Source organism: Chanos chanos, chromosome 8, assembly GCF_902362185.1.
Source record: "Chanos chanos chromosome 8, fChaCha1.1, whole genome shotgun sequence".
Classification (NCBI taxonomy): domain Eukaryota; kingdom Metazoa; phylum Chordata; class Actinopteri; order Gonorynchiformes; family Chanidae; genus Chanos; species Chanos chanos.
Window position 1 is genome coordinate 42,822,396 of NC_044502.1, and position 13,374 is coordinate 42,835,769.

The window sequence follows — 13,374 nt, forward strand, 5'->3', positions numbered from 1 at the left end:
TGTCGATGTGACACAGCCCAGTAAATTGTATCCTTGAGCTGGAACTGTTTGACTTCTCCTCAGGCTGTGAACAACCTGCCACTGTTTGAGCTAGTGCTAATGACATGACAGCTAGAGGGCTCTCTATGCTCAGGCGAAAGCAGGCAAAGCCAACACACACACACACACACACGCACACACACATCTAATCGGCCATAACCGTGTGTGCATATCAACACACAAACGGACGCGAAGGTTAAATCCGCTATGACTCACGCGTCTTTCTCTCTTTCTGCTTTCTTACAGATATAACAAGGATATCATACTATGCAGGTGAGCAGAACTATTTTTCACTTTTTCAACCCAAAAATGATATTAAATGAATATTTCCACAGAGCTGTTTCCTTGTGCGCTTGTCTTGGTGAATTCACTTGAACACACAAACGAGTTTGTAATGACTGAAAACAGTGAACGTGTTAAAAAGGTCGATTCGTTACAGAGCTGTTGTATGACAATGTTCAATATTTCTGCCCAGCGATTCAGTGAATTTTAAGCAGTCCCGTGTAAAGGGATTGATAATATGAATCTGTAAAATCTTGTGTGTAGAGACAGAAAGTTTAAAACATTACACTGTATAGAGTGATCTTTGAAAATGCCAAAGTGGTGTTTTGAATGTGCTTGATCCAGGTAAAGGTAAGCCTTGTCCAATGGTCTCTATGAAGGGTAGCAGTAGACACAGTACCAGAGGATCTAATGACTTTCTGTTCTGTGCTGGCCGCGAGCATGCCCAGAGGTCTTTTCTCTGCACTCACCAACATGTCCCTACCTCTCTATTCACTCCTCATACACAAAATATACTGGTTTTACCTGGGGGAAAATAAAACATGGTATGTTTTCATCTCAATAATCTCAGATGTATGGTTAATTCCAGTTTTCAAGATTCCTTCATTGGGATTATTCGTAGGAAGATGTTGTAGCGAAAGCTTGCAAACTATTTGATCAAACACACACACACACACACACACGCAGACACACACACACACACACACACACACACACACACACACACACACACACACACACACACACACAGAATGGATGTTGAGGCAGTTGTTGGCCTGTGTTGTTGGCTTAATTACTTTTGTCTCTTATTTAGACGTATTGCTGCTTGTTCTGTTTTGAAATGTTATGCTACATGAAATACATAGGTTATAATATTCCCTTGACAAGAGGGAAGTTTATCTTGAGGCCCCGTCTCAGGAATGAGAGGGGTAACAAACAGAAGAGGGGCTTTCAAACAAAAGCATAAGGACTTTGAGCATGTGAAAGAATGATAGATTTATAAACCAGATGCCTGTGTATACTGTAGAACCCAGGGAAATGTAGGTTTCCAGTCCGGGATTGGTTGTATGGAGGTTTAACCATTTGTATCAAGGAGGGCGTTCACTCTTTCTCAGCATTAGTCGTTTTTTGAGGGGATTTGTGTCTGAAGCACATGACTCTTTTCTCTGTGCTCTGGAAGTGTGAAGTGGAGGAGAACAATGCTGGTTCATGAGAAAGCCAAAGCCGTATTGATGGATCGTTGATGTGACTGGGCAGACTGTCGTTTTGATTACCGATTTAGAGAAGCACCAGAAAGATGATGGATTAGGTCAGCAGTTGGTCTAAATCGGTTTTAATTGATCTGCTCCTGAAGTTGATTGAATGAGTGAAATTAGATTTGGTCTGAGGGCCTGAGGAATACTGATGACCAGTGTGAGTCTGTCAGTGCTGGATGGTTGATTGGCCTTACTCCCCGTGGCTTCAAATTCTGTGAAAAAAAACCCCTAAACTGGATAGGACGTCTGGTATTCTGAATCTCAACAGCTAAACAACTAGGTGCACACCAGTTGCAAGTGACATGCTGATTATTCACTCATTACTTAAAACACAGCCTCTGGACATAAATTCAAATGACGAATGTGCAAAACATTCATCATCATGTCAAGACTGGCAGTCATGTTATTATTTTATGGCTTTAATATCCTTCACGAGCCGGGGAAGAGGAAACATGTTTCCTTTTTGATATCTGAAACACATTCTGGGCTCTATCGTACGCCCAGCGCAACGCAGGGCAAACCGAAACGCAAGCGTCTTTGCTTGTTTCAGGCCGACGCAGTCATCGTTTTCCCGTACAGCGCCCACGTTGTTTAAATAGCAAACGAACTTGCGTCCCTCTGGGCGGTTGGTCTTATAATGAGGTGTGGTCACTGGCACATTGCTGTTTTGAATGCAACTGAAAACCTCTGCGTTTAGACCAACAAAAACCTGGTCTAAAGTCATGTCGCAGGTGTTTCATTGAAACATGGAGTACCTGATTGGACAGAGGATTGGGAGACAGTAGAGGTTTTCGTCCAGGTGCTAAGCTGGTTGTTGTAATAGCAATCCATCAAGGTGCCAGCGCAGGTGGCTTTTCAAGGGAATGGGGGCTGACACTCTGATTGGTTTATTGCATGTTACACCTAAAACACATCTAGAATTAATGAAAAGACTAAGTACAACACCTTTGCGCCTTACTTTGCACTCAAACGTTCCACTGTTAAACTAGCAAAAGTGGATTTGGACTCGTCTTAAAGCGTATAGAGTAAGTGCATTTAGGTCGTTTAAAATAGAGCCCTCTAACTTCAGCGTGGAGTCGCATTGTCTTCCCAGCTCAGAAAGAGATTGAGGTAGTGGTTTGGGTTTTTTGGAGGGCTGTCAGAGGAGAGGATATCCAGTGCGACTGTACTCAGTGTCAGTGGAACCATTATGATGCACATGATAGGTCTTCGCCCTGAAATTTGAGGTGATGGAGTTCCCTGTGGGAGTGTGGCGTGGCAGGAAGTCTTCTATCTGTACTCCAGCCGAGCTTAGGCTACAGTAGTCAAGAGTGGGAGCTCTCTTGTGGTTATGTAAGATAACAATGACACTGTGCTTTTTGTACGTAAGTAGTTTCTCTGAAATGCCAACCAAATCTTTTGCATGAATAAAGATGCAGGGCTGTTCCAGGAAAGGATTTGCGTGAGGTTAGCATGAACTTTAAACAAGGTTTTATTGATTGGGAGAAAGGAAAAAGGGTTTTTTGGTGACATGTCAGTATGACATGCCATCAAATTTGTGGGCTGGTTTCATGACTGGATGGCTGGAAGATGCCCAGCGTGGGTTTTTTTTTTTCCCCCTTTGTTCACTTGTCTCTAGTTTTCTTTTTTTTATATATATATATATCCACTGTTCATTGTTGCATGGCCCATAGGCACTGTGGTTATGTCTCCTATTCAGTGTCAAATTAACCAATAGGAACAGAGTGTGGTTAAGGATAAGCCACACAGTTGTTTTTTTACAGGTTGCGTCTTGGTTACCAACTTCCCCACTATATCTCCGTCCTATTATAAAATCCATTCTAAGTCTCTTCCTCAGGTGTATGTGTTAACCGTGTGTGTCCTGATCCCTCAGTGCAGAATGCGGCACCGTGGTTCTTCTGAGTTCTCTGTTCTCATTTTGTCCTGTGGGATATTAGCACAGTTCTAAATCAGCACCCAGTTTCATGACGCAAGCCGGTGGCTGCAGGTGCAATCAGCTCCCTCCCTCTCTCTGTGCTGACTGCAGAGGGGAAAACATACTGTGGATTCATAGTCAGAACAGAACGATTAGAATGGCCAGTGATCCGTTGGCCGTCACAGGTGCCGAATGAAAGGTGGTCTTGTCCTGACGCACGGAGTCAGGGTCCAGTTCTTTTCTTTTTAATGCGTGGTCTATCGTCTCTCATGTTTATGAAGCTGATGGAATGATTGTGACAATGGCGGTCACTCTAGGAATACACATTTACAGACGTTCAGAGTACAGTGGATTTTTTTGGAGCAGTTCATCGGTCCTATTTTGACGTTTTAGAATCAAGATCGTTCCAATATTCATTACAGAATGTTGTTGTTTTTTTGTTTTGTTTTTTTAACAGAAAAGCAACCATGGCACAGGATTATAGTCCCTCTGCACTAAATAATTTACTCGTGAAACAAAGGTTGATTATCACAAACGCAGTAAACAGAACTAAGGAAAGCTTTAAATGAAGACTCTTGGCAGGAGAAAATACAGATTTATTCGCGGACACAGCAACACAACTTTATTGTTTGTGACTCTAATGACTTCATTAGTGGCATGCTGACAGAAACCCAGGTGCTCAGATCCGTTCTCAGAGGACTGACGCATGTTCATTGATCAGTTAACCCTGAGTCACGGATCAGTCATTTGATTTGGATTCCGAATGGCGCCAGTGCAGTTTGGTTCCATCTACACACAACCTGCACTTTTTTTTGTTTTGTTTGTTTTTTTTTTTTGGTACTAAGACAGAAACCACAAACTTACAAAAGTAGAGCAGTTTCAGCCCCAAATGACAGTCCTGTCTCTTTCCCAAATCTCTCTGGTGTCACATGACCCCAAATGAACCAAACAGGATAAGAGTCTGAGTCAAACTCCAGAAGAAGGTACTCTATCACGCAATGTCACGGATCGTTCTGCCAGTAATTACAATTCAGTTACTTAAATCATTAATTCTTACAACGTTTTAATGTTGATGTATTTTTTTTTAACATACCAAGAACTAGATTCATTCATTGGAGGATCATCTTGTGCTATATCTTGTTTTTTCTTTTTGTTTTTTTCAGTATGTGCTTAGAGTTTTTACATCCTAGTGAGTTGGTGAGTTATATATGACTTGTGGAATTTTGTGAAAGGCGGGAAGTTGGCTTCCTTCCTTGGGTCCCCCAAATCTTTGTCAGATGGCTCTCTAACGTTCCATGTGTATCGCAAAATCTGTCTAAATAAGATTTATAAACAGATAAAAATAGCACACCGGACAAGCTCGATTCGCCGTTTGACAACCGCAGATTAGGAATACCATCATTTCTCATTTTATCATTGATATTAATGTAATCTTTGCAAAAAATGAAATAGTGAATGCTTGAAGCCATCTTCTTAATCCACACATATGTGCTGTCTCCGAAAGATTGGCATCAGACGCAGATGTTCAATTCAGATACGACTGGGTGAAATGTTTTCACCTAAGTCTATACATATCTGAGGACTTCTTTTTGTTTTATCAAAGCCTGTTCTGAATCTGTCTTTTACGATTAACCGTCTGTATCCCACCGCCGTGTCTGGTAATGAGAATTGTGTCGTGGACGAGGCATTGTGGAGGAACTGGCGGCATGCCAGAGTCAGGGGACGGACCTGCCCCGCGGATGGAAAGAGAGAAGGCGAGAGCGTTTTTGTTGAGAGGAGCCTCTGACCCTGGTCAGACCTGATCTGCAGCTCTGCTTTTTTCAGCGGTTGAATGATCATCTATGTTTTGTAAACACGAGAAGCTTCAGCAAATGGGAGTTGAGCTGAAATTAGCATATTAATGAGCCAGCCTCTTTCTTGCTCCCCTCTCTAGCGCTTCCAGCTGCCCTGCTTATTTTCCCCCAGTTGCCTCAATGACTCTGAGTGGTTTCTTTCTCTCTCTCTCTCTCTCTCTCTCTCTCTCTCTCTCTCTCATCCCCTCCCTCCTTCAAACAGCTCCCTTTCTTGCTCTCACTCGCTTGCTCTGAGTCGCGCACACTCACACTCACACTCTCACACACAGACGCACAAATCCTCACACACTCTTCTGACAGAGCGTCAGCTCGGGATCGTTTCACAGTGACGGTGGCAGCGTGTTCATGGATACAAACCCAACCTAAAGCCTGACGGAAATGATTCTTTTCAACCAAAGAGGATTGTCTTTTTGAAATGTTTTTTTTTCCTTTTTTTTTTTTTTTTTTTATTCCTTTTACCCTCGTCGTTTGCGCTGAGCTCCAAGTCCTTCTCTGGATTCATTTTCAAAGCAGCCCCCTCAGCGGTGGATTGTTGTTGCACCGTCTGCCGAAGCCCTTGCGTGGAAATACGCTGAATTTGCAACGACAAAGAGACAACGAGGAACTTGCTTTCACCTACTGATCCTTCCTTGCTCCCTCTGACACTGGACACCTGCTTCTGCTCCGTGCCTGGGAGAACCAGCTGGAACAAGACTGTGACTGGTTAACCCTTCTAACCTCTCCTCCCAGATCCTCTCCCACCCCCCCCCACCCCACCCCCCAGCCTTCTGCTGGCCCTTACGGGCCCCCTCAGTGAGCCGGTCATTGGGGGCCGGGGCCCAGGGCAGCAGCCTACTCTCTATGTGGCAGCGGGGGAGCCAGCCAGCCGCTGGGCCTGGGATCGAGCAGCAGGTGGAGGGGAACACATGGAGAGGAGCGGCTGCAGTCCCTTTCCCCTGTGCTGGGCTAGAGGGGCCTGCGTCTACTCCTACCCACCTCCCCTTCCAAGTACGTCCCTTCACAACCATGTCACTCGCACAAGGCACCGGATATGACAGTTAGATATGACAATGAGGCAGTCTGCAGGTAGCAAGGTGTTTATGGTCTAAATGTGTTAAGTGCTTTGAAATGACTGGCTGTGTGGTTGTGACAGGAAAGCAATGCCTTGCTCTTTACTGGAAAATTATTATTATTTTTTTTTTGAAGAAACGATTAATGTCTAATTTAGTGGAAAGCAGCCTGAATTTGACATTTTATGATTACTTTGAATGTTGTTTTTCCATTTTCGTAAGATCTCCTGTTGGTGCTGAATTTCATATTGTCCAACTGAGACTGCCTTTCTTTTTTGGCTTCTGGTTTGGGGGGGCGGGGGGGGGGGGTGCTGAGAAAAGTGAGAATTTCTCTCTGCTCCTGTTGATGTATGTCAAAAAACGTGTTTTCAGATGTGTTGAGATCTCGTGGTGTAATGTGTCCCACACTGTTCTCACTCCTACCCAATAAGCCTTGTTTAATGAGTAATCGCTGTAAATTCGATCAGAAGCTGATTATCTCCTGGTTCTGCCTCGCTGGCGTGGCCGTGGAGCGTGAAGCTCCTTCATTACCGACGGGTTAATTCCCATTCACCGTGGACTGATTAAGTGTCGGTGTAAGAGCTGGGGTCGGTACGTCTTGGGAGAGGCAGATAACTGGGCCAGGTAACTGCTACACCAGCAGCAGTAGAAACTGTAGTAATGCTCGACATAGTGACGTTATCAATATCGGGTACTGTGAACTAGAAAAATTCGAGTCATTGATCTTCCGGAAGCAGGTGTTGAAGCATGTTTGTGTGAATCGTTTTTTAAAGGACGTAGTGTGTTAATAACTTTGGTATTTAGGCATCCAACAGGTGAGAAAATTTGTTTTCCAGAAAAGTATATATTTTATCCCGGTGTTGTGGTGTGGGCAGCGACAGAAAGATGCTTCTCATAGGGGAATGTTGTAGGGTGTTTTGGTTGAAATTTCTTTAAGCTGTTGACAGATTCTAAACAGCAAGAAGGGGAGAAGGGGGAGAGAAGAACACAGCAATAAAGCCACAGTGCGTGTTTGAAGCTTAAAGCCTGGCTTCTCCTTTATCTGTCAAGGTGCTGCTCTGTCTGCAGGGCTTTGCATGTGCTGATGGTTATGCGGGCCGCTGCTGTAATCCAGGCACTGAGGCAAGATTTAATGAGGCCGTGGGAGTGATAGAAGAGTGTGAATCATTCTCTCATTAGGAGTGTGTGTTCTCACACACACACACACACACACAAACACACACACAAACACAAACACACAGGCAGGCATACATTGAGAGATGGCTTCGCTTCACTCCATATGTAGCAGACTTGGTGCTCTATCGAGTCTTGGTGTGTGATAAGTCTGTTGGCGTCTGGTGTGTTTGGCGCGGCCGAGAAATTTTTTTGAATGAATATTCTGGAAAAGAGCTCTTGCCATCAGCTACATAAACCGTGGGGCCCTGTTTTCACAGTCTGAAAGCCTTACTTCATGCCGATTGCACTGCAGGGATTTGTCGCGGTGAAGGAAAAATGTGTAATTGTTTTCACTGTTGAGATGATGGTAATGCAGAAAATGACCATTAGCAATGAAAACATAACAGCCGTATTGAGAGGCTTTGGTCCACAACCCCGAAATGTTGATATGTTTCAGCACAGCATCTTTGCCATTTGGGATCAAATCAGATTTTCAGTCAGATCGTGTGGCTTCCCTCTAAACCATCACACACAGATTTCAAAGCCATTAAAACATACCATTCATCAGAACGCTTGATGACAAAGATTTCAGACTCAGGAAGGATATAACAGACGTGTTCTCGTATAGGAACGTGAACATGTAGAGTTGTCTCTCAAGTCTTACAGGCTCAGTGTTATTCAAATACCGAACATGCCCATCTCGACCAAATCTCCAAAAGATTAACAAAAAAGGGGGGGTGGGGAGAGAAAAAAGAGAAAAGGACAGTTGGCTCCGTCATGAAAGCCAGCTCTGTCCTTTCTCATCCTTTTTTTTTATAGGCGGTAGGCTATAGATTTACCGAGAGGCAATGGCAGTGGCTCCTCATTCCGGCTGTAATTACCCAGTAAACGACCTATGTCACATGGGCGTCTCTGAGAGAGGCCCGGCTCGGGTTGTCTGCTCTGGTGTCACATGCCAAGGTTTTCACTGCCCTGGCTCTCTCCTCTGAAAGGTACTGTGAGCTCCATTCACAGGTAACACACACCCGCACCCCCCTTTTCCTGCTTCTCAAGAGCTGATGTAGAATCAGGTTGCCTTCTCTTTTCATCAGGGCTTCTTTTACCTCTTTTTTTTTCTCTCTTCTCTCTCTCTCTTTCTTTTTTTTTTTTTTTTTTGTTTTTCTTTTGCTAATATAGCCCCATTACAGCGTATGCTGAGGGCTTGGGACTGTGCGAGATGTTGGATGTTACCCTGAGGGATTGATCTGTCAGTAGAATGCCTTCTTAAATCCTGACCATCACACTCGAGCTCAACCCACTGAAGGCACTGATCTTATTCAGAGTTTGATGGACTCACAAGAAATCCACTGCTCATCTTTTCTTTAAGAACTTCTTGCCAGTTTGTCCTTAGTTGCTCTTGTTTTTTTTAAATCTCTCCCCCCCTCCTCTAAAATCCTTGGCTTATAAAGCTTAGGTTGACAAGATGATTGCTTTTAAAACAAATGCTTTGGGCTCCCGAATGTCGTACCTGGTTCAGGCGCCATCTAACATTGCAGAAGCGCATCCTGCCTCTGCAATTTCTGCGCTTCGAATCCCTGCTGTACCATTTCGCTCAATGTTTCACGTTGTCCAGTGCAGCATTGTTGGTCATGTGACTTAGCCAGGTGTCCTGTATGATGGTATGGTCCTGTACCCATCTCCCTCAGTGGAGGTCAGGTTCCTATAGCTACAAGTGTGGGCAGCCGTGGTCTAAAGGGTAGAGAACCGGGCTTGTGACTGGAGGGTTGCCGGTTCGATTCCCAGGCCCAACATCCACGGCTGTGTGCCCTTGAGCAAGGCACTTAACCCCAATGCTCCCCGGGCGCTCACCAAGGAAGGCTGCCCACTGCTCCTGCGTCTGGTGTGTGTGTTCACTACTGGTGTATCGGATGGGTTAAATGCAGAGGACAAATTCACTGCTCACTTCACAGTGTGTGTGTGCAATCACTGAAACTTACTTAAGTAGAATCACACAAATGCAAATACCCTTCTACCAGCGCTTTACATATTGTGAAATTGCAGTATTGAGGTACCTCAAACTTAGACAAGAAAGGGACACAAAACAAGAAGGAAAAACGCTCTGTGTTGAGTGATGTAAATGCTTTTGCAGCTTATGTATAAGGCTCCACATTTACCTGGGACAGTATGAGACAGTTTGAAGGTACCCTGGAGTTTGTCCAGAAATATCTAAAAAATCGGTCTGGGCTAAAACTGTCTGGTTCCATCTGAGCCAATTCTGCTTAAAATAGCACTAACTGCCTGGTGCAATAGACACAGACCTTATTGCACTTTCTTTGCTCATCACACTTGCTCACTTGACGTGTCAGTTTGACAGAAGGAGCGTCTCCAGGGTTCTCACAGAGATGGTAGGAGATTTCAACAGATTACCAGATAGCTCCGCGTTCCTCTCGTTTAGCTTGGCTTAGTGCCTTCGGCTTTAGATGTATTTGTGCTTGAGGAGTAAAACTGCAGATACAGTGAAACAGTCCAGTGCCATTTAATATCTTTTTTTTTGGGGGGGGGGGGGGGCTATATTTAGTATAAACCTTCATCCATTTGGCGTGACTTCACAAACTCTAGCCAGCTCCGATCCTTTTCATTGTTTGTTAAGTTCTGAAAGGACGCAGCCCTTGGGAACGCTGAACTGGCTTTTGCACAGCGAGAGAAGATCATGTAATTTCCTCTGAGCGTTGACCAGAAAAAGCCGGATCTGTGATTGTGCAGCAGCACTGATGAAGCAGCTCATGATCCTCATCGATATTGACAGTTGTTTGTACAGTACTGCTCTGGAGCCAATGCCAATGCTTCCCGCTGTCAGTAATCCCCAATGTCCAGCTCAAAGCCTGGAGCCACTCTTAACACACACAAACACTATCATCACTTTCCCATTAATCAGCTGCCTAAGCCTTTAAAGTCGTAACGGAGACTAGGAGATTGCGCAGGATGGCACAGTTTTACTGTGATTTTTATACATTTTTTCCCCCCAAATATGTGCTACTTTTCCATTTTAGAACAGGATGGCTGAACTTCAAGTAACACATGTTGAATTATGTGAAATTGAATCAGTTTCAAAATACTGATTACCCTTTTTTTTTTTTTTTTTTTCATAGAATTCATAGAATCTGTGTTTGTTTGAAGGTTTGTATGTGGCCAAGTTTACAGTTCTGTGCTTTGGGAACCACACATGTTAGTTGGACTGAGTAGAAAGAGTGTGTTGACAGGTTAGCACCCCTCCTCTCTGTCTCTTTTCTGTCCGTGTCCTGCTCACTGACCCAGTGTCCCGTGAATCCGACAGACCCAGCAGAAAGAATTTGTCCATCGCTGTCCAGCAATGATTAATGAGACAAAGGTCCTTTGAAACTTGTGTAGCTAACAGGCTAGCATGCATTGTTAAGCTGTGCAGAAGTTAGCATGCATTGATGAATCTTGGACAACAGGTTAGCAGGGTTTACTAAATCATGGAATAGTTTTTTAGGTAACAGGCCAATGGAGAGTTAAACTGTTTGCAGTGTTTGCTGCAAACCACTCTCGTATTCTTATTATGACATTTAAGCCCGGAGACGTTTTGCTGCCACAGTGGTACTGTCAGAATACCAAACCCAGAACAGTTGAATCCACTTTGTGCCTCACAAACTGATATGCAGTCGCAGATATAAACCTCTGTACAGAGGTGATCAATTTAAGTACCTGCTCTTTTGAACATGAAACGACTTTTAATCCCTATGGAATTAAAAAAAATACATTCATGCTTTCATGCATTCATCTTTTAATCACTTCCTATGGATACTAGTTATGTCTGTATATTCCATATAAGAAAAATGTTCTTACGTAGTAACAGCATTCTATGCTTCTGGTGAGAAAAACAAATGGAGAAAAAAAAGTACCACCTGAAAACAACTTTATGCTACCACCTGGTAACAGTTACAGTGACTTGTTTCAATCTGAATGGTAAATGGCAACCACTTCAGGATCAAAACATGAATGACCCACTGTACATGGATTAGCGTTTAAAAAAAAAAAAAAAAAAGAAAAAGGTAACAAAACTCTCCTTTGAGTAATGCCTAAGAGTATGTTTGTTTTGTAAGCCCTAGGTTTCAGTGTAAACAGATAGGTATGTGTGTAAGCTCCCACTCTTGACTGGCCGTTCTGGCCAAGGTCCTACTACGGTGATATGTGTGTGTGTGTGTGTGTGCGTGTGTGTGTGTGTGTGCGTGTGTGTGTGTGTGTGCGCGTGTGTGTGTGCGTGTGTGTGTGCGTGTGCGTGTGCGTGTGCGCGCGTGTGTGTGTGTTTACCATGCTGCGTCCTCGGGCCGACATGCCAGCGGAGCTGAGTAAGGGTGATAGCAGCCGTGTTCTATACACTGTGACAATAAACTGTTTTTGAACAGGGCCTCTGGCTTCTCAGGAAGAGCTGTGTGCATTCCCTGAGTCTCCATGGGAGAGACTGACAGGAACAAAATCTCCAACGTGACTCACACAGGCTGCAGAGTGCCAGGGTGCATTGTGATAACCAGGATGTGACGTCTAGATAGAGGAAACACAGGGAAATGTGTGTGTGTGTGTGTTTAAGTGTGAGTGTGTGTCTCAGATTCGTTTGGAAAATTCAGAGGAGGACTAGCATGGCTTGTCGCTTTACTCTGTTTACCTCTGGGATAGATGTGTGCTCTGTGGATTTTTAGCAGTTCGCCTCAACACTCATGTGTTCAAAGGGCCACTGCAATCCGGCACGGTGCAGTCCCAGACTGCTGTTTACCTGTTGGCCGTTCTGCTATAAAGGTAGGGCTTAGGACTTCGAGCTGGAGGGGAAGTGTTCAAACGTAATCGAAAGAGAGAGCGAGAGTGGTCTTTTAACTTGGGAAAGAACAACACACATTTCAAGTGCCACATATTTCAGCTGAATTTGTGGGGAGCAGTCATGTATGACTAGTTGTTTGATTTCCTGCCTTGGCAGGGGTGGTTCGACTGTGTGTTACATGCAAACCCTTTCACATTGTTGCCTCATTTGGTTTAAGTGATCAATTCTATTCCCACACCCTCCCCGATACAGTTGAACTCGACTACAGACTGTAAGAAAACGACACGGTGGTCTGGTTTGTTTGGCGATTTTGGATGAAATTTCTCGTTCGGTTTATATTGGTTATGCTTTGTTAATGCGTCTTCAGTTTTCGTTGTTTGTGTTGTCAACAAACAGATGCTAAAGAGGAAAGAGATAATCAAACGTTTGAGGTCAGAGTCCAACAAACATTGCAACTACTGGAAACAAAAATCTGAAACCAAAGTCTGAAATGTGAATTTGAATAGTTTTTGTACCGTTCTAGTTCTGTAGTCCTGCGCTAGATCCCTGATCTCCAACGCCTGGATGAGCCTTTCAAAACCAGAGTTCTCGCCGATGCCTACAGATATGCAGGGTTTGCATGACTGCATAACAGTTGTGTAGCAGTAAGATTGACGCCGTTTTGGCCAAACCTCTGAGGCTTCAGAACAGAGGTCTTTCCAGGCTGGCACGCAGCAAAGAGTGATTTGACCGTTTATCATGGGTTTTTTTGGGGTTTTTTTTAACGTCGTTTTGTTTTAAGCTGGCAACACATCTGACGGTTCTGCCTTCGACTCCACGGGCCACCCAGCTGTCTGGCTGGCGGAGTCCATTCTCCTGATGAGGAGGTCTTGTCTCAGCCCATTGTCTCCACCTCCTTCCCAGGGCAGTGACCCCCTCTTTATCTCCCCAGCGCCTGGCTCTGTTTTTCAGACAGCTCTGTCTGACGCGGGGCAGAATATCGTTACATCTCTCTTCCCACCGCTGATCACAG

The 13,374-nt window shown here is 44.4% G+C and overlaps 1 protein-coding gene across 5 annotated transcripts in view; it reads left to right on the plus strand.

The window, feature by feature from the left end:
- Positions 1-223: 223 nt before the first annotated feature.
- The window catches only part of ptk2ab (protein tyrosine kinase 2ab), a 60,445-nt gene continuing 47,294 nt past the window's right edge, over positions 224-13,374 (plus strand). For 2 of the 5 annotated variants that reach the window (XM_030783303.1, XM_030783304.1), the window contains exon 1: positions 224-312. The gene's annotated coding sequence lies outside the window, so the exon portion shown is untranslated. Of the gene's footprint in view, positions 313-6,300; positions 6,333-12,290; positions 12,344-13,374 lie in introns of those variants that run through there. The other 3 variants (XM_030783301.1, XM_030783300.1, XM_030783305.1) reach the window with 3 other exon arrangements.